Source organism: Vulpes vulpes, chromosome 2 (genome assembly GCF_048418805.1).
Source record: "Vulpes vulpes isolate BD-2025 chromosome 2, VulVul3, whole genome shotgun sequence".
In the NCBI taxonomy this organism is placed as follows: domain Eukaryota; kingdom Metazoa; phylum Chordata; class Mammalia; order Carnivora; family Canidae; genus Vulpes; species Vulpes vulpes.
The window spans coordinates 53,299,644-53,327,288 of record NC_132781.1 but is presented as its reverse complement, the minus strand read 5'-3'; the positions used below and the strand labels follow the sequence as shown (position 1 = coordinate 53,327,288).

At 46.0% G+C, this 27,645-nt stretch overlaps 1 long non-coding RNA gene across 2 annotated transcripts; it reads right to left on the bottom strand.

Annotated features, from left to right (window-relative positions):
• Positions 1-12,136: 12,136 nt before the first annotated feature.
• LOC140597839 (uncharacterized) lies at positions 12,137-27,590 on the bottom strand. Of its 2 annotated transcripts, none has more exons than XR_011999808.1 (3): positions 27,546-27,590; positions 13,276-13,460; positions 12,137-12,388 (listed from the first exon to the last, which is right to left on the bottom strand). It is a non-coding gene; the product is annotated as an uncharacterized lncRNA (long non-coding RNA). The 2 variants fall into 2 exon arrangements; XR_011999809.1 differs by lacking the exon at positions 12,137-12,388 and adding an exon at positions 12,397-12,821.
• Positions 27,591-27,645: the final 55 nt, after the last annotated feature.

Below are 27,645 nucleotides of genomic sequence, written 5' to 3'. Positions count from 1 at the left end.
GCAGCAGCCGTGGGTGGCATGTGCTAGACACCAGGCCAAGCCCTTTGCACACGCTATCTCGTCTGATCCACACAATGACCGTGGGAAGCAAGCATTGTTATGACTCCCATTTTGCATATGATGAAACTAAACTCAGACAGGTTAGAAAGCTCGTCCCAGGAACCACAGCAGTTGAGCTGCAAGCCAGGATTTAAACCCGAGTCTCTGAGGCCGAGGCCCAAGCTCTGAGCTCCTACATGGGATTGCCTCTTTGCACAACTCTGATGCTACGGAGCAGGTGATAAATGCCTTCAGTGAGGTATGCCCAGGACAGGAAGGACAGTGCCAACATCCACAGGGGCTAGGAAGGCTTCCTGGAGGAGGTGATGCTTGACTGAATTTTGAAGGATGCGGTGTCAGCCAGGTGGAAACCAGCAGAAAACTTCAGGAGGTGAGGAAATAGTCTGCAGGACTGGCCAAAGATGTGAGTAGTTGGGGTGGGGGAGCCAGGTGCAGGGTGCACAGAGGTGAGGGCTGGGAGGTGAGGTGAGAAGCAGTCAAGTAGCTGTACCCTGTCGTGCCTTAGATTAGATTTTCTTTCTTTTTTTTCTCTTTAAAGATTTTATCTATTTATGAGAGACACAGAAAGAGAGAGACATAGGCAAAGGGAGAAGTAGGCTCCCTGCGGGGAGCCCGATGCAGGACCTGATCCCAGGACCCAGGATCACGACCTGAGCTGAAGGCAGACGCTCAACTGCTGAGCCACCCAGGTGTCCCTAGATTAGATTTTCTGTGCAAGATGTCATTTGAAGGGTTCTGCAGCAAACATGTTTGAAACTGCTCCTGCAAGCCAGGGGAGGTTTTCAGCTGGGAGTGACAATACCAGATTTTTATGATTTGTCTGTTCTTCAAAAACTTTGATTGAGCCCAACCCTACACCCTCTCCACCCCAGGCTCTAGAGAGGGTGTGTATACCAATCCTTGTCTTGGGGATGCTGTGTCCTGGGCCTGGGGTCAGGATTCTTGGCTCCCTGTCCTGCCTCTACCTATAATGTGCACGAGTGCCCCTGCTCTGGTCTCAGGACTCTGGCCCTCAGACTTGATCTGTGTTTATGGCAATATAGTGGACGTACACTTACCCTCAACCGGTTTTCTCAAAAGCAAGACCTGCTCTTGATGGGTCAGTGGCTGGCTGAGGCAGAGCCTCCCAGATTGGAAAAAGAATCATGATAATACAACAGCCATCACATCCCAGCACGTCCTCTGTGACAAGTGCTCATGTCTCACTGACTCTTCACAACCAACCATTTTACAGGTAGAAAAACTGAGGCTCCTCAGTAAGGCCAGGTGCTAAAGACACATAGCTACTAAACAGTGCAGACAGGACTTGAACCCAGGGCCTGTGGCTCCAGAGCCTGCATTTACAACCACACTCCCACTGGGTGCTTCCCAGCACAAGGCAGGGGCAGTGGGCCTACAGCCACAGTGAATGCCAGTCTGGGGCACTCCAGGCCATGATGTTCCCTGGAGAACTGTCTGGGCCCCTACCTCCTCAGGTAGGCCAGGAAATGTTTCTAAGGAAGGACAAGGATGGAGATAGTGCTAGAAGGAAGGAGAAGGAGCAGGTGTTGATGCTAGCGTGTGGACAGCTCAGAGCTGGAGTCTGGCTCTGCCTGGTTCCCACCTTCAGACTGACTCTACCAGGGGGCCTAGGGACTTGCAGGCTGAGACCCACAGACTGGCTGAGCCCAGGTCTCTGGCCTCTGCAGGAGAATCTGGTAAGCTCTGCATCTGGGGCTCCATGTAGAGGCACCTCTGTTGTCCTTTCTTCCCGATTTTGTGCCCTGGCTCCGAGATGCCCTGATGGATGTCCTCTGGGGCTTCCCTGCCTGCGGCAGTCAATTCCAATGTGGGCCCTGGAGGCCACCCAGGATGCCTGTGCTGGGGTGGCCGTCTTGACCTAAGAGAGCTGGAGAACAGAGCTGCTTCTCCCGAGTTCACCTTCCATCAAGCAACTCCAACAGGAGCCCTGACCCATTCTCATCTCCCTCATACCCCATCTGTGGGTTTCCAGACCTTTCCTGGAGATGGTTGGGCTCAGAGGCAGGTCCCACAGGACCTCCTCACTCTTCTCTCTCTGCTCTGCAGGACACCTCCTGACATCTGACGGCTCAGGCCCAGCAGGAAATGCTTATGTGTCTCCAACACAAGAGGGATGCCCTGCGGCTTGGCATGGAGGTTCTAATAAGTCTGACCCTGGGGCATATTTCACTTGGCGCCCTCTGTTGGGGACACCTGGGTGGCTCAGTCAGCTAACCATCCGAATCTTGGTTTCAGCTCAGGCTGTGATCTCATAGGTGATGAAATCAAGCTCCACGGTGGGCTCCGCGTTCAGCACAGAGTCTGCTTAGGACTCTCTCCCTCTGTGCCTCCACCCATGTGCATGTGTGCATGCTCTCTCTCTAAAAATAAGTAAAGACTCAGGGGTTGAGTGTCTGCCTTTGGCTCAGGTTGTGATCCTGGGGTCCTGGGATAGAGTCCCACATCAGGCTCCCCTCAGGGAGCCTGCTTCTCCCTCGGCCTATGTTTCTGCCTCTCTCTGTGTCTCATATGAATAAATAAATAGAATTTTTTAAAATAACAAAAATAAATAATAAAAATAAGTAAATAAATCTTAAAAAAAATAAAAAAGGCAGTTGCATTATTTGCAGCCCTGATGTTGGATTAAGCACGGTAGCCCACATGCAGTGTAAGGGTCAGGGAGCACACTCTCCTTTCACGGAACTGCCTTGCACTCTCTCCAAAGTATGTGGTGGCTGGTGCTTTCATGGGATATTCTCTCCATACAGGGAGTTCATTGATCTTCCCCAGATTGTTTGCATCTTTCTTCTTAAGGGGGAAAAAAATTCTTCAAACGCTTTTTCTAGAAAAATGCTCACTTTGAGTTGTGCTCTCCAGACAGGGCAAGTTTACATAAAGGCAATACTTTTGTGAACAATGACCAGTTTTCATTGATCTTGAAAAATATCCTCTATATTTATGTGGCAGATATGCCTGTTGTGTGCCAGGCTCGGTGCTGTGCACTCAGGATATAACTTTCTTTTTTTTGTTTTTTTAAGATCTTATTTATTTATTCATGAGAGACAGAGAGAGAGAGGCAGAGACACAGGCAGAGGGAGAAGCAGGCTCCATTCAGCCCCGACGTGGGACTCAATCCCAGTTCTCCAGGATCATGCCCCGGGCCAAAGGCAGGCGCTAAACCACTGAGCCACCCAGGGATCCCCTGGATATAACTTTCTAAAAGGCTGAGGAAAGTGAGAAGAAGGAAATGAAGGGTGTCCTGGATGGAGGGAACAGCCTGTGCAAAGGCTAGGAGGTAAGAGAGAGCCAGACCTGCCTGGGGAACTGAAGGACCAGTGTGGCTGGAGGGAGGCATGCAGCCAGAGTGAAGGAGCTCGGAGGAGACAGGAGAGAGTTGAGGGAGAGAGTACAGGACACTTGGGGTGGTTCAGGAGTTTGGAGGCCACTGAGGAGAAGGATGAAAAGGAGATCCATCCAATTAGCAGATGAAAGTTCAGGGTCTGGCTTCAGAAGGGCCTGAGTTTCAAATCCTGGTTCTGCTGCTGAGTGATCTTGGATGAATTACTCAAGCTCTCTGAGCCTCAGTTTCTCCAGCTGTAAGATGAGGGTGATCACAGCTGTGAGCCCAGCACCCCACGCAGCCCATGGCTGCCAAGGGCAGGCCCTTTGTCTAATTCTGTCACTGCTGTATCCTCACAGCTAGAGACTAATAGACACTCAGCAAATACGTGTAGGGTGAATGGAGATATGGACAGAATTTTTTTTTTGAGGGGGAGCAATCAGTATCAACTAGGGGTCCCTCTTCACTATGGAAGACAGGGGTAAGAGAAATAGCTAAATCAATAATCAATATACTACCTGCAAGCACAAGGAGTTAAGTAATTTACATACATTAGCATTTCCCCTCCAGGTGAGGGACTCAATAAATTGCCCAATAAATTGCTCAATAAATTGCCCCTGAGGCACTGGGTGGCTCAGGGGATGAAGCGTCTGCCTTCAGCTCAGGTCATGATTCCAGGGTCCTGGGAACAAGCCCCATGTAGGGTTCCCTGCTCAGGGGGGAGTCTGCTTCTCTACCACCTGCCTCGTGCTCTGTCTCTCTCTCTCAAATAAATAAATAAATAATTTTTAAAAATTGCCCAGGGTCTCCCAGAGAAATAGAAAGCACTGCATCCAGGCTCTTGGATCCTAAAGCCTCTGAAGTACAACCAGGATGCCCAGTGCCACCAATGTCATGTTCCACAGGGACTGTGCTCACCTTGCTGGCCACCAGCATGTGACTAAGCTACATGCAGGCATGTGGGGTATGGTGGCCCAGAATTCAGTGGTCCCCACAAAGGGCCTGGTCCCAAGGGCCTTACAGTCCATCCACAGCTATTCGTCGATCGCCTTTTTTGTGTGTCACCTCGGATACAACACTGAGCAGGAAGCACACAGTCCAAACGCACAGGTCGGGGGGGGGGGGGGGGTGACGGGGGAGGGTTGGGGGGATTGGGGGGAGGACAGGCATCAAAGCAGGAATTCCCAGTGGGTGGAGACCCAAGGAGGGTCTGGACCCCAACAGGCAAGCTGAATGTCCTTGCAGCAACAGTGATCGACCTACTGGAATACTTCTGCGTCACTTTCCCTGGTGTGGGACCCACCACACCTGCCTTGTCACACTCACCAATGACAGGGTTAGGGCCAGGCCAGCCTGGGCGGGGGGTGAGGCTGCGGGACCCCAGTGCAGGCTGCACCAGCATCCATTCTGGTTGGTTGTACTTGCTCTGGGCGGCTGTGATATTTTATATATTAACCCCACACGCAGGGGCTGAGAAGGGGTCCTGGCCTGCTGGGCGGGGAGGAGTGACCAGCAAGACTCCCTGACAAAGGGACGGATATTCATTCCAGCGATACCTGGGGCTGAGTGAGTTTAGGTGGACGAAGAGCGAGGGGCAAAGAGCAAGCCAGGTGGAAGCATCCACAGCTGCAAAGGCTCATGCTGCTGGGGTGGGACCGGAGGGAGGGAGTTGGTGATGAAGCTGGAGCTGGGTGCGGCTGGAGCTGCCGGGTCCTGTGGGCCAGGGGAGGAGGTTTGGCTTTATTACAAGGTCAGTGCACCAGAAGGGGTTCCAGGCAGGGGAGGAGCCGGGCTTAGTGGGAGGAAGGAGAGTGGGCCAGGGGGTGGGTAGGAAGGGAGGGTGTGGCCTAGTGGGGGCAGAGGTGGTAAGGATGGCCCCAAAGGTCAGGTCGAAGGTTGGGGCATGAGATAGAGAAGGAAGCTCAACCCCACAGGCAAGTAGAGGTGAAATGGGTGGGCAGGCACCCCTCTCCAGTTTGTTCCCACCAATCAGGGTCCTGGGACCTGGTGCTCAGGCAGCAGCCCTTTGGTGCCCCCAGGGCCCACCCAGAGAGACCCTCCTGGAGCCTGCTGTGGGTTCTGAGGCTCAGCCCCCTCGCCTGGCGGAGTGGGCAGGTGTAAGCAAGGCCGCCTCCGGCCCGGCTCCCCGGAGCGCCAATTCCGAAAATGACAAATGGAGACCCAATAAGAAGGTTGGAAAATGGGCACCTCTGCGCCTCCCTGCGTCTATTGCAGGGTTTGGAAATAGCTGAGCTGGAAGGAGAGCTGCTAGGAGGGGTGCCCGCTTGGGCAGAGGAGCGGCCCGGAGATGCCACGGCTGCTGCAGCAGGAGCAGGATGCGGGTGCTGGACACACACAAAGGTGGTGGCAGGGCGGCCTGAGCTGAGGATGGGGAGCGTGAGAGCCGCGGGCTTTGAGGAGCAATCCAGAAGCCTCTGGCCACTCAGCCACCATCTGAACACCCCCTTCTGTCCTTACCAACCCCCCCCCCCCCCCGCCCACCACCGAAAAGAGAGAGAGAGAGAGCAAGAGAAAGAAGGAAAACAAAATATCTCCAGTTGTCGAGACAAGAGGAGAAAATAGAGGCAAACATCCATAATTTTCTCTGTGGGGCTTTGCAGTAATTGAGCCATTTGGATAAAAATAAAGGCAGCGGGCCCCTTAGGTAAGAAGAGCTTTTGCAATCTAAGAAGCTTGAATTATGCGTCTTGTGTCACTTGAAATCCCCCGTCCCCCCCTTCCACGGGCGACCCAAACCACTTTCCCTTTTCTTATTATTTTTTTAAGTACCCTGTCAAATGTCGTCTGTAGAGCAGAGAATTTCAGCTGTCACAACTAATTTCAATTTTCCCATGTACTTTCCCCTGCTTGGTGGCCCAGGGGGAGGGGCCTGCCAGGGGCCCCCTTTCCCTCCCTCCTGCATCCCCTTCTTCTTTTGATTTATCATTATGGTTATTTCAAAACCAGATTTACATCAGACGTTTGTTTGGGGAGTGTTTAAGGGCTGCAGTTTGCTCCCGTGGGAGGCTGGGCCTGGCCTGGTGGGTTTCCGGGTGCCCCTCCAGCCTCCTAACACAGGTGCCCCCACCTCCACCACCCTGAGCCACTGGGCAGGACGTGGGCCTCAGACACCACCTCCTCAGTTCTTGAGGTTGTGGCTGAGCTGCGCAACCATGGAGGCCTCCCTGGTAAAGGGGAGGGCCAAGAATCACCGCCTGCCCCACACCCCATTCTTCTTTTTAAGGTCTTTTTCCTCAACTTCTTTCCTCCTCATTCATGCATTAATTCAGTAGGTGTTGATCTAGGGCCACTTCCTGCTGGGGTGCTGGGTGCCCCAGAGTGCGTAGGGCACAGGATCCTTGCCCTTGAGGAGATGCCAGTCCAGTGGAGTCAGGGAGAAAAAGAGGAGATAGATTGGCACAAAGCATCAGGTGTGCTGGCTGGTGGCTGTGCAAGGACAGTGGGACACAACGGACAGGGGGTCACTGTCACCTCGGCTGCTGTGAAGCCTTGGCCGAGGAGCTCTGCTTGAGCTTACTTCTGGAAGCGAGTGGATACTTGCTTGCGAGTGGATGCCTGCTTGTGAGTGGATGCTTGCTTGCTTGCTGAACCACTCAGGGAAGGGAGTTCCAGACTGAGGGAAAAGCACAGGCAAAAGCCGGTGTTCTGAGTTTAATTGTGTCCCCCTCCCCCATTCACGTGTTCAAGTCCCGGCCCCCAGGACCTCAGAACATCACCTTGTTTGGAAATGGGATCATTGCAGATGTCACTCGTTAAGCTCACACTGGGGCAGGACGGGACCCCAATCCAACAGGAGTGGACAGAGATGCATACGGAGGGAGAAGGCCAAGGGAACATGAAGGCAGAGATCGTGGTGATGCTTCTACAAGCCAATGAATGCCGGCGACTGCCAGCAGAGCCCCAGCAGCTGAGGAATAGCCAACAGGTCCTCCCCTAACCCCACTGACACCCTGATCTCAGACTTCTAAACTCCACAACTATGGGACAATAAATTTCTGCTGTTAAGCCATTCAATCTGTGGGACTCTGTCACCACAGTCCCAGCAAACAACTACAAGTGGAGACATAGAACGACCCATTCTGAGAGGGCCTGTCACACAGCAAGGTGGGTGCTTGGCGTTTGAGAGAGTGTGACTGGGGTAGAAGGACCTGATCCTGCAGAACTGGGGATGCGGTGTGGAGGGCAGTGGGGACTACAGGGAGCTCAAGGGAGCACTTTAGGCAGGAAGGGGGTAGGATGGGATGAGCTTTGCTAACCAGGAACCCTGGTGATGGGCAACGGATGACACGGGCAAGACATTCCCTTGTTTCCCCTTCCTCTTCCACACATACTCTGGAGGCCCAGCCTGACTTTCCTCATCGGTGTGTTCTGGGGCCCAGGACAGGGCCTATATGTCCTGATGCAGCTCTTACCCTGGTGGCCTCAGGTCAATGGCTCTTCCTCGCACACCTTGTATGCAGAACACAGTTTATTTTCTTTTTTAAAAGATTCCATGTATTTACTCATGAGAGACACATACACACACAGAGAGGCAGAGACACAGGCAGAGGGAGAAGCAGGCTCCATGCAGGGAGCCCGATGTGGGACTCCATCCTGGGTCTCCAGGATCACACCCTGGGCTGAAGGCAGTGCTAAACCACTGAGCCACCTGGGCTGCCCCAGAACACAGTTTAAAGGAGGGATCTGAGTGACAGCGTGTCCACACTGGGACACCCCTACCACGCAGCCGGGTTGTGAGAGCAGAGGCTACCACAGGAGACACAGTTCACAAGGACCAGCATCGCCAAACAGGCACCACGACAGACAGACCAGGCGGTGGCCGTCTTCACAGAAAACCCCACGGGAGGTGCTCCTTCCTGCTTGCATCACAGTCCAGTGTGAGCCAGGGTGTCAGGTGTAGACTCTACTCGGGTGGGCCCAGGGAGGAGAGGGCTCAGGAAAGAATTGGGTAGGACGTTTTGGGAGCCAATCCTCCCACCATTCATGCACCATTCATGTGCATGTGTTGAGAGCAAGGATGGTCCATACTTCCTGGGAATCAAGAAGCTCGTACCAAGAACGTGGGTGGAACCAGGAGAAAGAGGAGACCAAGAAGTAGGGGCCTGGCCACTGCCTGGTCTGTCCGTTGTGGTGCCTGTTTGGCGATGCTGGCCTGCTCTTGTGAACAGGTTCCCACACACACACATTGGGCTCTTAAGAGGGTGAAGAGTACAACTCTCACGAAGTGCTCAGCACACTGCTTATGCTTAGTACACCTTGGTGAATGGTTTATCTTGGTTGTTCTACAGCAACCTCCAGCCAGAGGATGAGCTCCAAGGGCCCGGCACATCCTGGGTGCTCATAAATCTGTGCCACATGCCTTGTATGCATGTGTCTGCAGTTAGGGCAGTGTTCGCACCCCAGCCCTTCAGTCCCTAGGATCTGGACTCCCTGTTGTTCTTTCAGGGAGAACTCGAGTTGGCAGCTCCTGGCCCCTGTAGCCTTCCTCCTGCCTATTGCTATAGCCTTGGCACTGCCTCCACCCACTGTGTGAGAAACCTGTGTCAGCATCCACTGTCAGGATCCCCCAGCCTGTGGCCATGCCTCAGACCCCTAGTTTTGGGTTCTAATGCAAGGGTCTCTGGAGCCCTCCTACTGTTTGCCTTCAGAGGGCCTGAGGACCCCCTCAAGTCATGTACCATAACCAGGGCAGTGCCACACTGCCTCCTCCTTCTGAACATCTGTGCAGGGGGCACCAGCGCCACGCAGGACTGCACCTGCCTTCTCTGCCTTCCTAACATTTAGGAGCTCCTTGGGGAAGCTGTGTGACCTTGGACATGCATCTTAACCTCTCTGAGCCCCAGCTTGCTGCTTTGCAACTTTGCAGCCTCCTGGTTTTGGCACACAGAGTGACTACTCAACTAACGCATGGGGTCAAGGTTTTGCCCACTCTTCTCATCCCCACAGAAACTGGGGAAATGACTCTCGAGTGCTGAGGAACTGCTTCTGGGATGACATCCCCAGGGACAGCATTGGGCAGACACAGAGGAGCCAAGCCCCACAAAGCCCCGTGCTCTGTGCTGGGGCTAGAAGTCATTCGGCTGGGAAATCGCTTATCCACAAGCCCAAGCCTGCTCATGGAGCTGCGCTACCATGAGGGAAATTGCCCTAAATGTGAATCCACGTATGAGCCAGGGAAAGTGATTTTGCTGCTCATGGGTGGATAACGGTAGCCTTTCCGTGCACAATGTTTTCAGCTTGTCTGCCTTCCAATCACTCCTAAATAATACGTTTTATTTGGTGTGACTGCTCACGGGGGCTCTGCTCTATCCAGCCCTGGCAGCTGAAGCACAACACTTACAATCACATCTGCTTTTCATTTGTAATGAACAAAGTGGGTTTCAGACTCCCACAGCCCGTTTGCCCAATGCTAAGAGCCACCCTCTCCAGGATTGCTTTGAGCCACCTACAGGCCTGTCACTGAGCAGACACCAGCACTACTCATGGGCTTCAGGAAAGGACGGCCAAGAATGGCGGAGGTCCTGGGAAGCTGTGCATCGTGCAGGAGTTCTGGGTTTGAATGCTGACTCCTCCACTTCCTGGCTCTGTGACTTCAGATGTGTTGTTTGTCCTCTCTGAGCTTCATTTCATCCCCACAGAAGATAACAAGGTCTCTACCAACCGCTGGTTCCCCTAATCCTGATTCCCTCCAACAAGGAACCAGTAGAGGGAGATCTTGATCTCCATCCCCACCTCCCCATACACCTCCCATTTCCCCCTCACTTCCCTGCAGTGGCTTCAAAAGTCAGCTTCTATGTCTGTCTGTTCATAGCAGCACTAGTCACAGTAGCCAAAAGGTGGGAACAACCCAAGGGTCCTTGGATGGATGAATGCATAAACAAAATGTGGTACATCCATAAAATGGAATAGTATTCAATCTGAAAAGAAACTGTCACACCTGCTACACTATGGATGAACCTGGAAGACATCATGCTAAGTGAAAGAATCTGGACCCAAAAGGACAAATACTGTGTGATTCCATGTAGGTGAGATACCTAGAGTCATTCAATTAATGCAGACAGAAGGGAGAATGGAGGGTACCTGAGGCTAAGGGGAAGACAGAATGGGGAGTTATCGCTTAAGGGGGACAGACGTCCAGTTTTGCAAGATGAAAAAATTCTGGAGATGGTGGGGATGGTTGCCCAGCAATATGAATGGACTGAATGCCACTGGACACTTAAAATGGTTAAAATAGTAAATTTTATGTAATAAAAAATTTTTATGTGATATGTATTTTACCACAATTTTAAAAACTTCTATATACTAAAAAGTTGGCTTCTGAAAACCAACCTAGGTGCACCTGTGTGCCTCAATATGTTGGGTATCCAAGGCTCGATTTCAGTTCAGGTCATGATATCAGGGTCACAGGTTAGAGCCCTGCATCAGGCTCTGCACTCAACAGGGAGTCTGCTGAAGATTCTCTCTCTCTCTCTCTCCCCCTTCTGCCCCTCCTCCTACCTGCATGCACACACTCTTGCTCTCAAATAAATAAATAAATCTTTTTTAAAAAAAAAGATAAAAACCAATCTAAAAAGAAAAAAAGAGAAGAACAGCAAATATATACCATTAGAAATGGAAAAGATGATACCACTAAGAAGGGATTTCAAACATTAGCAGCAGGGACACCTGGGTGGCTCAGTGGTTGAGCACCTACCTTTGGCCCAGGGCATGATCCTGGAGTCCCAGGATCAAGTCCCACATTGGGCTCCCTGCATGGAGCCTGCGTCTCTGCCTATGTCTCTGCCTCTGTGTGTGTGTGTCTTTCATGAATAAATAAATAAAATCCTGAAAAAAAGTTACCAGCAGATTTCATCTATAGATCAAAGCTAATAATATTAAAAATCTAGATGAAATGACTTACAGTTTGCAAGGAATTATAAAATTACTAAGCTGTAAGATTTTTAAGATTAGATCGCTAAAACTTTTTCAAAAGTAGAAAACAGACCAAGACACAAACTGTGGAAGAGACTGACAACTTTTTCAAAAAATTCTCTCCCTGGAAGAACATCTTGGGCCCTGGAAGTTTTAAGTCAGGATTATTTCAGACATTCATGGAACAAGTAATCCAAAGGTTCAAACTCTCTTCCATGTCAGAGAAAAGAGGCGAAACTTTCCAATTTACCTTATGAAATTTGTGTAATCTCATGGCCAAACCATAACACAGCACGTAAAACCACAGACTAATGTACTTCTCTTACAAGTCAAAAGTCATGAATTGAATTCTGGTGATTTTAATCCACCTGTAAATTATTTTCACAAACTCAAGGCACTATAAACCACGACTATAAATCAGAAATTCGTCTTTTTAAAAAGGAACAGGAACAAAGCTTTCAGTACTTTTATGTATAAAAATGTGTGCCATGACATTGCTATGATAGTTCATCTCACATGGAGGCAGATCTGGCTATGGAGGTGACCATTCAGAGATAAAGCCAAAGCTGCCCTGGAGAAATCAGAAAATAGACTTCTACACCTGCCTTTTTGTAGGTGTTAAATGCTGAGATCTCAGGAGAGAAGGGGAGGTCGTGTGGATCCACCTGTCATACAGAAATCTCCATTTAGAGGCACGCGGCTGGCTCAGCCAGTGGAGTGTGTGACTCTTTATTTCAGGGTCATGAGTTCGAGCCTCATGTCAGGTGTAAAGATAACGTAAATAAATAAAATTTAAAAGAAGTCTTCATTTATTTACCCATTTATTTATCCACACAGGAAATGCAATGGAGCACCCCCTCCACCTTCTTCCTTCCTTGAAAATAATTCCTGAGCGCTTGCTGCGTGTGAGACACTGTTCAGGCACATGGCTTCAGTGTGAGCAAGACAGAGCTCCCAGAGCTCCCAGCCAGGTACTGGGGCCCCAGGGCTGAGCACCAGCAGGGTCCTCCAGGACTGAAGCCCACCAGGAGACTCTGGTTGCTTGGGGAGACAGACCTGGGGGTAAATATGCAAAGTACATCTTGGAACATCACCTTGATGTGCTTCCTGCTTTTGGATTTACTACCATCAGTGAGGAAGGAGGGGATCCCATGTCTGGAAGCTGGGGCAAATCTCATGGAAAGCCTGTAACCCCCAAACTACTTGTTAGTTCACTGGAGCACTTGACTTTGGATATGCTCACCTTTGCTCTCTCTGTGGCTCATCTATTTTTATCTTTGCAAACAAACCACAGTCGTTCTTTGACTGAATCACCGGTCAGGTTTTAAAACGTGAAAGCCACCTTCTCTCTACTTAGCCAGGCCAGACCATCAACTCTGGCCAGCCATGCAGGAGATGGACACTCTCTGTGAACTCTATTTGTTTCCTCTTTATGGGCTTTGAGCCTGTTGTCCAGGCCTCTTTTTTTGCAGCCACAAGTCTTTGGAAGCTGTGATAGAGGCGATAGAGGATAAGAAGAAACAGAAAAGCACATATCACCATGAAGCATAGAATACTTACAGGAGGCTTATAAAAGCAACCTGTGATTTAGCACTGGAATCAGAACCTGTCCCAGACACTCAGGCAATAGAAGATAAGCCACAACTTGGCATTTCAGGTTGTTGTTGTTGTTGTTGTTGTTTAAGTTATTTATTTATTTTAGAGAGAGACAGAGTGTGCATTAACAGGGGGAAGGCTAGGGGGAGTGGAGAATCTCAAGCAGACTTCATGCAGAGTATGGAGCCTGATCCCGGGCTCGATCCCATGACCCTGAGATCATGACCAGAGCCAAAACCAAGAGTCAGATGCTTAACTTATTGAGCCACCCAGGAGCCCCTAGTCTTTCAGATTTTTTGACCCTTGGGACAACCCCAGCTCCTGACTTTGTCTTAGAGATAAAGTACCCTTAGTGAGGAGGGACATTCTGGTGAATATGCAGCCAGGTTACTTCGTGCTGCTGCACAGGATAGAATTTTCTTTGGAAGCATAACACTTTTCTTGCTTCATAGCAGCTGCATTCTCAGTGGAGTAGTTGTTGTTTCTCATCCTGGCCTCCAGGTCCAGAGCTGAGCCAAGCACAACAGCCAAGCTGCAGAACAAAAAACAGGTGATCCTAAAGTAAACATGAGGGATGCCCAGGTGGCTCAGCAGTTTAGTGCCTGCCTTTGGCCCAGGGAATGATCCTGGAGACCCGGGATCAAGTCCCATGTTGGGCTCCCTGCATGGAGCCTGCTTCTCCCTTTGCCTGTGTCTCTGCCTCTCTCTCTCTCTCTCTCTCTCTGTGTGTGTGTCTCTCATGAATAAATAAATAAAATCTTTTAAAAATAATAAAATAAGGGGCAACCCCAGTGGCACAGTGATTTAGCGCAGCCTGCAGCCCAGGGCATGATCCTGGAGACCCGGGATCAAGTCCCACGTCAGGCTCCCTGCATGGAGCCTGCTTCTCCCTCTGCCTGTGTCTGCTTCTTGCCTCTCTCTCTCTCTCTCTCTCTCTCTCTCTCTCTCTCTCTCTGAATAAATAAATCTTTAAATTTTTAAAAAAAATAAATAATAATAAAATAAAAAAGTAAATAAAAAAGTAAATGTGAGACAGATATAGGATACCTATGTGACCAGGAAAGGGGAGTCAGACTGCCTCTCGTCCACTCCAAATACTTCCACTGTTAGCCCAATCCATACCACCCACCCACCCCACACACATACCCCACATAGACAATTCTAACCATATCCCTAATTTAGGGGACCAGAAGCCCTGAAATTTTAGAATCTCTAGAAATCTCTGTGCAACAAACAGAGCACACGTTCTAACAGTAACAGTTCTACAGACCTTGCCGTGTCCTTTCCCTTCATTGCTAGCAGTGAGGCCTCTGTGCCCAGTTGATTCAGTGAGATACTCATCACTGCTCCCCACCACACCCATTTCTATCTGCTGACTCATGCTTCTTTCCAATCACAGACATCAATTGTAGGCTTTCTTTCTTTCCTTTTTAAAGATTTTATTTATTTATTTGACAGAGAGAGAGCATAGCAGGAGGATCGGCAGGCAGAGGGAGAGGGAGAAGCAGGCTCCCTGCCAAGTAAGGAGCCCAATGCAGGGCTCGATCCTAGGACCCTGGGATCAAGATCTGAGCTGAAGGCAGACACCCAACAGATTGAGCCACCCAGGCACCCCAGTTGTAGGCCTTCTTTGTGGTTTGGCTATTATCTTACGTCCTTTGTGACTCTTACCTAGATTTCATTTCCAGCCCTATGCTAGCTATCTTTTCCCTGATATCATGCTCAGCTCTTGAGAATCTGTTATTGAAGGCAAAGATCTTTCAGAGGCCCCGGCCTCAATAACCCATCCACAGGAGAGCCTTTTTAGATGAATGGATGAGTGGATGGATGGATGAATGGATGGACAACAGATGGGTGGATTGATAGATGGATGGTTGGGTGGGTGGATGAACAAATGGACAGATGGATGGATGGATGGATAAGTGGATGAATAGGTGGATGGGTGGATAGATGGGTGCCTGGATGATTAGATAGGTGGAAGTAAGAAAGTTTAGCAACCAAATGGTTTTGTATTAGTCTAGCCAGGGAAGAAGATATATATGTCTGTCCAAGGTTTAGGTAAGGATGGAGGAGGATGACTGTGTCCAATAGGAGCACATATATTCTTGAAAGCTGTGTGAACATGATTCTTTTGAATTCATCCTCTTCTATCAATTCTGTTTCTTTTTTACATCCTTGAATATTTGTGTGTCACCATTTGTAGTGGAAAAGAGTTGATTATTTCCACTGCATCCATTTTTCTTCTGTTAACAGTTATCTTTCCCTTGGTGAATTGATCTCTTCACTCACACTCAAGATCTATGGCTCTGAGATCTCTGAGATCTCTGAGATCTCTGAACTCTATGGCTGAGATCTATGGCTCAAATCCCTACCCACCCCCCAAGATGACTCATGTAATCTCCTTTGCCAACATATTATTATGAAAATTTTCAAACGTAGGGGGAAAATTCAAAGGATAGTGAATACCCATTAACCCACTACCAAATTCTACCATTAGCATTTTATTACACTCGCTTTATCTCATGTCTATCCTGTACCCATCCCTCTATCTTGCAATTAATTCACTTCACTTTTGGTTTATTTGAAAGTAAATTGCAGACATCAATACATTTCCTCATATACATGTGTCACTGACTAGAGTCCAATATTTGTTTTCATGTTTTTTCTTTCTAAAACTTACATATCTTAACCTTAAAAAATAAAACAGCCCATTGTTATACCAGAAAAGTTAGTTTAGTCAGGAAGAGCAGATAATTATAATTTGGGACAAGCAAACCATAGCAAAACCATAGTCAAATCCAGAGAACAAAGGAAAGGAACTTCTCTTTTATAAAGTAAAGGGGGTAGGAATGCCTGGGTGGCTCAGTGATTGAGCCTCCACTTTCAGCTCAGGGCGTGATCCCAAGGTCCTGGGATCAAGTCTCACGTCAGGCTCCCTACAGGGAGCCTTCTCCTTTTGCCTATGTCTCTGCCTTTCTCTTTGTGTCTCTCATAAATAAATAAATAAAATCATATATATATGAATGAAAGGGGGTAATTGAGAGGGACTGGTATAGACAAAATGTCCATTGGAGTAAACTGGGAGTTTGAGGTGTAGTGGCTTTGCTTTGGTTTAGTAGTGACAGTATCTCATCGGATAGGCTGCTGCCAGACAAAGAGAAAAACCTTTCATACTGTTGGGGTAGTAAAATATAGGTTTCTTCTGGGGATCCCTGGGTGGCGCGGCGGTTTAGCGCCTGCCTTTGCCCCAGGGCGCGATCCTGGAGACCCGGGATCGAATCCCACGTCAGGCTCCCGGTGCATGGAGCCTGCTTCTCCCTCTGCCTGTGTCTCTGCCTCTCTCTCTCTCTGTGACTATCATAAATAAATAAAAATTAAAAAAAATATATAGGTTTCTTCCTGTTTTTTTTTTTTTTAGTAAAGAATTTTTAAAGACTTATTTATTTATTTAAAAGAGAGAAAGAGAGAGAAAGAGGAGAATGCACAAACAGGGTGGAGAGGAAGAGAGAATCCCAAGCAGATTCCATGCTGCATGCAGAACCCAACATAAGGCTCAATCCCACAACCCCGAGATTATGACCTGAGCTGAAACAAAGGGTCAGATACGTAACTGTGCCACCCATGCACCCCCTAGGCTTTTTCCTATTGGTGATTCAAGGTGTGTCTCTTGCTATTGGGGTCTGCAATTGATGATGAGTGGTAGAACATGAGAGCCTCCCCTTCTAGCTTCATGACTCCATTTTAAACAAGGCTTCTTTGATTCCATATCACACATGCAATAAAATACACAAACCTTTACATTTGCTGAGTTGTGTATATACCCTGTAATGCAAAACTCTATTAATATGTAGGATATTATCATCACCCCAGAAAGTCCCTTTATGCCCCTTTCCAGTTAATCTCCACCCTCAATTTTCAGAAGCAACCACTGTTTTGACTTTTCACCTTGGGATGTTTCCAGTTTTAGGCTGTTCTAATGCCACTATGAAAATTACCATTCAACTTCTTTTGTGGACACAAATTTTCATTTCTCTTGGGTAAATATGTAGGAGTAGAACTGCTGAGTGATAGAGTGAATATATTTTTAGATTATTAAGAAACTTCTGCTCCTTTTTTTTCTAAGTGGTTGTACCATTTTTCATTCCTAAGAACGATGTGAAAGTTCCAGTTGCTCCATAATCTTATCAGCATTTGGTGGTGTCAGTCTTTTTAGTTTTAGCCTTTTGGGTAGGTGGGTAATGGTTTTAGCTTGCATTTGTTTAATGGCTAAGAATGTTGAGCACATTTTCTTGTTCTTGTTGACCATTCATTCATCTTCCTTTGTGACATGTTTAAAAAAACAACAACCCTTTTTAATTTTTTTTTTATGGGCACCTGGGTGGCTCAGTTGGTTAAGTGTCTGCCTTTGGCTCAGGTCATGATCACATGGGTCTGGGATCGAGCCCCACATCGGACTCCCTGCTAAGAGGAGAGTCTGCTTCTCCCTTCCTCTCTTCCTTTGCCTCTCACCCAGCTTGTGCTCATGCTCTCTCAAATATGTAAAATATTTTTTAAAATATAAATAAATATTTATTCATTTATTGCCTATTTCATTTTTTAAAATTTTCCAGCTGTGGGATATACATTTTTATATATTATATTTTATATATTTCACATATATAACATTATATATTTATATATTTCTGTTTTATATATTTTTATATATAATTTATATATAATATATAAAATATAATATATATATATTAGTCCTTTGTCAGATGTATGTTTTGTAAATATATTTTCCCAGCCTGTGGCTTGTTTTTCTTTCTTTTTTTTTTTTTTTTTTTTTGAGAATTTATTTGATCCAAAATAGATTCCAATTGGGCAGTGCCAAACTGAAAGTGGTTAGGAGTGCTCCCACCTTTCTATTTTCTTAATGGTGTGTTTTATGAGCATGTAATCAGGGTCTACACCAATTAGTAAATCTCACTGCCTTGGTCACAAGATTATTTCAGCATGAGTACATGATCCAGTCAAGCCAATGAATCATTTTCAAGGGCTGTTGAGACAAAAATAGACATTCCTTTTGGCCGGACATGAGCCTAAGGGGATGCCATATCTATACCTAATCTGAAAATGGATTCAAGACCAGGAAGCAGAGTCCAGAGGCAGAGAGACAAGGTCCCAGTGACATTGTCCATGTACCTGTATCATGCTCCAGTTGAAACCGTTGTCCATAGAGATCCCACATTTTCCTTCACTCATGCTGTTCCTTTCACCAGAAATGCCCTTCTGCCACAACCCCAAATGTCCAAGTGGCCCATCTGAAATCCCACCTTCTCTATCAAATTTCTTGATCTCTCTCATTTTTTTCTGTGCCCATCATGAACGGACTTCCTCCTCTTCTGGGTACTGAATATTATTATCTCTTAGGATACATATTTATAATGACATCATCATCATTATTTTACAAAACTGTATTGGTAGAGATTTCTAGAAGTGGGAGTACAGGGAACTTAATTTTCTACCTGAGGCATTTTTTTAAGGATTTTATTTATTTATTCACGGGAGACACAGAGAGAGAGAGGCAGAGATACAGGCAGAGGGAGAAGCAGGCTTCATGCAGGGAGCCCGAGGTGGGACTCGATCCCAGGTCTCCAGGATCATGCCCTGGGCTGAAGGTGATGCTAAACCACTGATCCATCAGGCTGCCCTACCTGAGGCATTCTTGAGATCACTGCATTTATAAAAGCAAGTTTGCTTTTGTATTTAGAAAAAAAAAGATTTTAAAACCCATTGAATGAAAGAGTGAACAATTGAGTCTATTTATTAGATTTCATTCTACTCCCACAGTTGTACAGGGATGCAATCAAGGCTCTATTCCCCTTTTGATAACCTTGCCACTGGCTCCTCTCCTTTTTACTTTGTTTTATTCCTCCTTCAATTCTCCTTCCCTCCTGAAAGCCCAAAGCAACAATCAAGGATGGCTAAGGTAGAAAGACTTACGGGTCTTCTCTTTTTACATCTTTAGTGACCATCTCAATCTTCCTATGACCCTCTTGGTTTTAGTACCAAAAGTCCCACATCCTGGAAATCCTTCATTCCCAGGCAAGCCTGAATGGTTGATCATCCTCCTCACCTCCCCCAAACCCCTCTGACTGAAGGGAAACCTTCATTGATTTCTGCGGTAGGTAGAATTCTAAGGTGACGTGCAAAGCTCCTGTCATCTGGTATAGACATCCTGTATAATCTCCTTGCCTTGAGAGTAGATGAGATCTGGGAATATGATGGAATAATATTCCTATGATTAGGGTTTTTTAAAAGATTTTATTTACTTATTCATGAGAGACAGAGAGAGAGAGGCAGAGACACAGGCAGAGGGAGAAGCAGGCTCCATGCAGGAAGCCCAACGTGGGACTCGATCTGAGACCCCAGGATCACGCCCTGGGCTGAAGGCAGACGCTCAACCACTGAGCCACCCTGGCGTCCCTATGATTAAGTTACTAATCAGTTAACTTTATATTAATCAAAAGGAAGATTATCGTGAGTGGGCCCAACCTAATCAATTGAGACTTCAAAAAAAGATGAAGTGTCAGAGAGATGTGTTCTAACTTGTCATGAAAATCCAGCCTCCTTGAGCTCTACAAATGCAAAGAAATTAATTCAAAAACCTCACGCGGAGTGCCTGGGTAGCTCAGTCAGTTAAGCATCTGCCTCCAGCTTCTGTCAAGATCTCAGGATCCTGGGATTGGAGCCTCCTCCCGTTTGGCTTCCTGCTTAGCAGGGAGTCTGCTTTTCCCTCTCCCTCTCCTTCCCCCCCCTGCTTATGCACTCTCTCTCTGTCAAATAAATGAATAAAATCTTTAAAAACCCCAAAACCACAAGAGGTTGGACTCCAAGCCTCTGATAAGACCTCAGACACAGGAGTACCTTGATTTCAACCTTAAGAAAGCCCAGGAAAGGGCAGCCTGGGTGGCTCAGCAGTTTAGTGTCACCTTCAGCCCAGGGTGTGATCCTGGAGTCCCAGGATCAAGTCCCACGTCACGTTCTCTGAACGGAGCCTGCTTCTCCCTTTGCCTGTATCCCTGTCTCTGTCTCTGTATCTCATGAGTAAATAAATAACATCTTAAAAAAAAAAAAGCCCAGGAAAAAACCCAGCTATAGTGTGACACAATTTCTGACCCACAAAACTGTGATATAATAAATTGTTTTAAGTTGCTAAATCTGTGGTTGTTACACAACAATAGAAACCTAATCTTATAAGGGCACTCTTCCATATAAGAGAAAGCTAAGTGGCTGTGGCAAGTGTCTCAACTCGTCTGAACCTTGATGTCCTTATCTATGGAACAGAGATGTCAGTGTCCATCTCCTAGGAGTATTATAAGCATTAACTGAGGCGATGATGTATATCAGGTGTTTAGATGTATATCAGGTGTTCAGAATGGGAAGGCTCTCAGTAAATAGGAGAGGAGGGAGGTGAGAGAGGGCTTCTTCACATATTCCTTGGAAATCCAAGCCCCCCGCTCCACCATCAAGCAGATCAGATTCTGTCTCCCCTGGCTGTCAGTTGAACACTTGTAAAACTTGAACAGCAAAGGTCAATGTCTGTATTTGGTTGTACTATGCCTTGACTCCCTTCCTTTGTTGGATAAAGCTCTTAAAAAAAAGATTTTATTTGTTTATTCATGAGAGACACAGAGAGAGAGAGGCAGAGACACAGGCAGAGGGAGAAGCAGGCTTCATGCAAGGAGCCCAACATGGGACTTGATCCCAGGACTCCAGGATCACACCCTGGGCCAAAGGCAGGCACTAAACTGCTGAGCCACCCAGGGATCCCAGGATAAAGCTCTTCTTATCTCAAGTGGCAACTATTTTGCTAGAATAACAACCAACCCCCAGATAGTTAGTGGCTTGGGGAATGTGGTCCATAGGGCAATTCCTGTTGCTAGACAGAGACATTTGGTAAGACTCTACCTCAGGACCTCCCCATGAATAATTATGGAATGGCCTGGTACATCAGATATCATAACCATGACAGGCTAAGGGTGAAATGCAACATTCTCTATCAATGAGCCAACCATTATTTCCCAAGTACTCACTATATACTAAAGTGCTGAGGGGAATAGAGGTAAGCCCTGAAGGGACTTATCTTCCTACAGAGCTAACATGGGCTCATCCCAAGAAAAGGACATGAATCAAAATTCAATTTCATTGAGGGGCCCCTGGGTGGCTCAGTCACTTGAGCATCCAACACTTGATTTCAGCTCAGGTCATGATCTCAGGGTCGTGATATCAAGCCCTGCATTGGGCTCCACACTTAGCATGGAGTCTGCTTGAGTTTCTCTCCCTCTGCCCCCCCCCACTCCTGCTTGCTCTCTCTCTCTCTCAAATAAATAAAAATAAATAATTCAATTTTATTGAAAGCAGGGACTCAGATATTTGTACTCATGTTTACAACAGCATTATTCACAATAGCCAAAATGTTAAAGCAACCCAAGTGTCTTTTGACAGATGATACATAAATAAAATGTGGTATATACATGCAATGGAATATCATTCAGCCTTAAAAAGGAAGGAAATTTTGACACCTACTACAACCTGAATAAACCTTGAAGACATTATGGTAAATATTATATTTATCACTATGGAAACAAGCCAGACAAAAGAGGACAAATGTTATAGGATCCCGCCGCCATGAGGTACCTAGAGTACTCAAATTCATAGAAACAGACAATGAAGTGGAGGTTACCAGGCCCTGGGAGATGGGAAAATGAGGAGTTAGTGTTTAATGGGCAGAGAGTTTCAATATGGAAAGATGAATATGTTCTGGAGATGGATGGTGGTGGTAGTTGCACAGCCTTGTGAACGTCACTGAATTGTAAACTTAAAAGTGGTTAAAATTAAGTTAATTTCTATGTTACATGTCTTTTACCACAATATAAACATTAAAATTTAAATATTTTAAAATCTTTAACTCATTAGATTCCAAAAGACAAAGTGTAATAATACTAAATGTCAGCAAGGATTAAGAGAAGCAAGAGTTCATTTTTAGCTGATGGAATATGTGTCCCACTTTAGAGATATAGTTTCCATGTTGGAGAGCAATTTGGCTTTAGCAAGCAAAGCTAAGGGGCATATTCTCACTCTGGTTCCTCAGCAACTTCACCTTTGGGCAGATGTTCTGGAGACTCAAATACAAAGAGACAAGTTGGGGAAGACTTATTGCAACATTGTAACAGAGAAAAAGAAACTATATGGTTATCCACAGGAGAAAGAATACATAGTTTCTGGTTAATTCATATGGTGGAATGGATTGAAAGTAACTGATGTATGGCTGTATATGTAGACTTGGATAAACCTCAAAAATACATGTGGGGCCAGAAAAAGAGACTCAAATTGCAGAAGGATAACATACTGTTTGACACCATTTATACGATGTTTAAAAGCATTCGCTGTATATACACACAAGAATACAAAATCCATTAGCATGCAGATCACCAAATTCAGGAGGACAGTTAACGCTGGAGAGGGAAGGAATAGAATAGGATGGTGGAGAGTTACACAGGACTCTTCACTAGTAACCGCAGTGCTGATTTCTTATGTTGATATTGGGTAAATGACTATTCATTACATTAGTCTATCTACTTTTTTGTATGCATGAAATATTTCATACTACAAAATAATAAGGTGGGAATTTAAAGAATATGATAGGACATTGCCAAAGCGTCCATTCATTAATGTCTAGAAATAGTTGTTCACTGAACACATCCTATGTGCTCTATGCTGGAGATACAATAACAACACGGATACAATGCCATCTCCGAACCTCATGGTCATGTGAAGGAGACAGGTATTAGTCAAATAATCAGAGGAATGAAAATATAACTTAAACTAAAATAGGTGCTCTGGTTTTGAGGTAGGAAACTGAGATAGTTTTCTATAAGCAATCTAACATGCCCAAGAGGAACAGCTTAAAGATGTTGACATTGGGGGATGCCCAACACCCCAGCTGGACCATACTACAGTGAAGCTCTGAGTCACAATTCTCACCTATCCAGAGGCATGAGCAAACCACCATATATTCCCAAACATCTGAGAAAAGTCTAACATGAAAGATAGAGACCACAATGCCCACTTATATATATACATACAGAAAATAACTGAGAACAGTGACCTACAAGCAACATACTCTATGTAGAGAGAATAAACTTTGTAAAAAGTACTATAATCCTCAAAAAATACTATAACTCTCAGAGAGATAAGAGAAAGTATTCCATCCAAAGAACAAGAAATGTTTTTTTTTTTTTTGAAGAAAGGATTGTTGGGAGAGCAAAGAAAAGCTCTTGTGATTTAAAAACATGACGGCATAAATTAAAAAATGCTACAGAATGATTTAAAGAGGAAATTGAGGGAATAGCCCAGAAAGAAGAGCAAAGAGAGAGATAGAAAGTAGGAAATAGAGGACAATCAGAGGACCAGTCCAGGAGATCCAGTATCCAAATAGTAGAAGCTCTAGAAAGATGAATAGAGAAAGTACTGAGGGAAATCCTCAATTAAATCATTCAAGACAATTCCAAAATTGAAGGACATAAATTTTTCCACGCCAAAAGGGCAACTAGAAAGAGCCAACATGAAGGATATAAAATGACCCACTCCAAGACACATCACTGTGGAATTTTAGAACACTGGAGAGAAAAAAAGATGATTCTATAGATTTCCAGATAAAAGGAGGGGAAAGTTAAAAAAAAGGATTATATATATCAGAATAACATCAGTCTTCTCAGCAGTAGCAATGCTTGCTAGAAGATAAGGAAAGAATGCCTTGTAAATTATTATCCCAATCTAAGATCCCTATATCCATTTGCTCTATCCATCAAGGGTGGGAGCAGAAAAATGGGCTAGAGATGTTGTCCTATTGTCAGCAAGGATTGGGACAGCTCTAGATGGAACCAAAGATACCACTTCAATTCTAACATAGCATTGGGGGGAAACTCTACCCAAGTGATAATACTCAAGGATTTGATAAGTTGGGATTCATCCACCCCACATGCTTCAATGTCACTTGTGGACCAGATACTTGGTGATGGGAATACATACAGTAATTTCTCTTGGGAATCTGGATACATCATTTGACTTCTCTGTGCCTTACTTTCTCCACTTATAAAATGGATCTGATGCACATCTATGTTGGGTCACAAAGGTGATAGAAAGGAGAAGAGGCTATAAGTTAATTTCAGCTCCTCAATAGGAAGACGATGAAAAATATGAATCCAATTATTTCTTTGTATATTATCCAATTATTTCTTTCTGTATGCCTCTATAACAGGCACTGACTTCTGTCTGCCCAGCAAACATTCTACTCCATTCCAACTCCCATTCCAACTTCAAGGTTTTAGGTTTGTTAGAGATTTATTTATTTATTTGAGAGAGACAGAGAGAAAGTGGGGGGAGGGACAGAGGGAGACAGAGTGAGAGAATCCTCAAGCTGACTCCCCAATGAGGGCAGAGCCCAATGTGGGGCTCAATCCCAGGACCCTGAGATCATGACCTGAGCCAAAATCAAGAGTCGGCCACTTAACCGAGCTCCCCAGTCACCCCAACTTCAAGGTTGATGATGAGCTCCACTCCTAGACACATTTGGAATTGGCTTGGAATGAACACCTGGCCTTTGTGAGCCAATCAGAATTGTGCCCTGGGGGATACCCGGGTGGCTCAATGGTTGAGCATCTGCCTTCGGCTCAGGGCACGATCCCGGAGTCCTGGGATTGAGTCCCGCGTCGGGCTTCCTGCATGGAGCCTGCTACTCCCTCTGCCTATGTCTCTGCCTCTCTCTCTCTCTCTCTCTCTCTCTGTCTCTCATGAATAAATAAATAAAATTTTTAAAAAAGAATCATGCCCTGGAATTCCAAAACTGGAGATGAGATAATGAAGTCAGCTTCTCTTCAGGTGGCTGGAAATGATGTTGTGTAAACTCCAGTGCCATGTGCTTCAATATTCAATATTCAATTTTTTATTACAGTAAAATACATATAACATAAAATTTTGCTATTTTGACCATTTTAAGTGGACAGTTCAGTGGCATCAGGAATGTTTTGCATTGTTGTATGACCATCACCACCATACATCTCCAGAACTTTTTCATCTTCCCAAATGGAAACTCTGTCCCCATAAAAGAATAACTCACTGCAAATGTTTACTTACCATATGATCAGCTATTTTACTCCTGAGTATTTACCCAAGAGAAATAATAATGTATGTCCATATAAAGACTGAGAGCCAAATTGAGTTATAAAAGACAAAATAAGAAACTGTCCAAATACCCCCTAACAGGTAAGCAGATAAATAAGTAGTGGTATATCCATTCAACGGAATACTAAAAAGCCAATGAAAAGGAACAAACTGTTGATACACAGCACAACATGGATGAACTTCAAAATAATTACACTATGTGAAACAACTCAGAAGAGTATATACTGTGTGCTTTCACTCATATAAAATTCTAGCAAATACAAACTAATCTAGAGTGACAGAAAATGGATTAGTAGTTGCTTGTGGTTAGGCAGGCCAGTGGAGTGGAGCTGGAGAAGTGTGGAAAGGTAGGCTAGAGGAATCACGAGGGTACATGAGGAAACTTTTGGTGATGGTGTATACGTTCATGACCTTGATAGTAATGATGGCTTCACAGGTGTATATGTATGTGAAACAATATCAAAGTGCATACCTTAGATATGTCAGCTTATTGTATATCAAATTTAAATCAATAAGGCTTTTTAAAAAATATTTTATTTATTCATTAATGAGAGACACACACAGAGAGAGAGAGAGGCAGAGACACAGGGAGAGGCAGGCTCCATGTGGGGAGCCTGATGTGGGACTCGATTTTGGGACTCCAGGATCACGCCCTGGGCCAAAGGCAGGCGCTAAACCGCTGTTTTCACTATTTACACTCATAGGGAGAGCCAGCTAGAATTTGGATTAATTAATATACTCAGCTCAGATTTTTAAAAAAATATTCAAAACACAAGCATCACGACATTGGGTCAGTAGAATCATTCCCATTCCTGAAGGCTGATGCATATCCTTGAGTTTTACAAACACAGCAAAATTAAAACACTGAACACACCCAGGATGGGCCACAAATAGGTATGTTGGCATGTGTTGATCATGCCTCATGATAGCCCTTCACCAGCAAGAGCAAAACAGCCCGCTATGCGGTTTCCTACAGGGTTGAAACATTTTGTCTGAAAGTGATAATCGTTAAAGTTACAGTCTTGTCAAATTATTTTATTTTACCATAACCTAGGAAGTATTCCAGTTTGGTATTTTCCAATTCAAAATAAGTTTTCTTTGCAGTTATGTGCCAAATTCTAGGGACATGGGGAAAAATAAGACTCCAGTTTCTGCCCTAAAGGAACTCATAGTCTGGAAATGAAGTCATTAACAAAGGAAGAACTACTCTCCGATTATTGCCCAGTTACTCTTCACAATTCTTTCCAAAACACAAAGCTCTCCTAGCATGCTGACACAAAGGATCATCAAAGAACACCACACTGTATGTTACTTCTTAGTGTCCTCTTTATTTATTTTTAAAGATTTATCTCACTTACTTTAAGGAGGGAGGGGCAGAAGGAGAGGGGGAGAGAAACATAAGCATACTCCATGCTGAGTGCAGAGCCCCCTCACAGGGCCCAATCTCAGGACTCTGAGATCAGACCTGAGCTGAAACCAAGAGTCAGATGCTCAATGGACCACACACCCAGGCACCCCTTAATTTCCTTTCTAAGGCTTATCTTCCTTCCTAACTTCAAGAGGGACACAAAATGCTTGACATGACTCTCCACTAAAATCCAACTCCTTGGTCCCACAGGACTTGGGAAATATTAATCATTAAGTGCAATCTTGTTAATCAAAAGATGGGAGCCCCAACTTGGACCTGCCACTAACAAGATCTGTGTCAGAGCCCCAACGTCGTGTTTCTCTCCTGGGGGTTTTGTTTGCTCATCTGTAAGATCCACCTCAAAGGCTCAAGTGTGTTCCAGCACTAAGATTCCTTCCCTTGCTTTGCAGTACCTATACTTAGTACCACTGAGAAAAAGTTACTTAAGTATTCCAAGAAGCCCTTTTCCAAGAGGCATGGAAGCAATGATGGTCCTGTTCTATTTGCTGTTTCCCCAGAGTCCCAGGGTTTGAGAAGGAACGTGTAAGAGGACACCATGCTGGCTATCCGTTGGGAGCATCCTTCCAGAGCTGTGTCTCCAGGCAGCCCCAGGTGTGACTTCATCCGTCCTCATCCTCTGTGCAATCTGAAGAACTCTGGCCCAGTACTCTCTGCAAAGTTGGGGAAACTGACATTTTGTGGTGCTACCCCTTGCCCTCCAGCCTCCTTCGGTCCTCACGGTGCCATTTCAAAGAGCTCAATCCCAATATTCCAAACCAATGGCCATTCCTGGGAGGGGCTGCCAGGGTCTGGTTTTTGGTGAACCAGGACCGCTTGGGTGCCGTCTTGGGAAAACCACGTCACTCCTCCCTGGGTTTCCCAACAGCCGACGGCTGGACACCTCGGGCCACATCCGAGTCTCCAGCGCCTGTCACGACACCATCGTCAGGCCTGACCCAGACGCGGCCGGGGAACACCTACCTGCTCCTGGAGGCGGGACAGCTGCCTCCCGCGCTAGACACGCCCACGCCCCGCGGCCCCGCCCCCACTTCCGGCGGGACCGCGATCACGTGCCCTGACC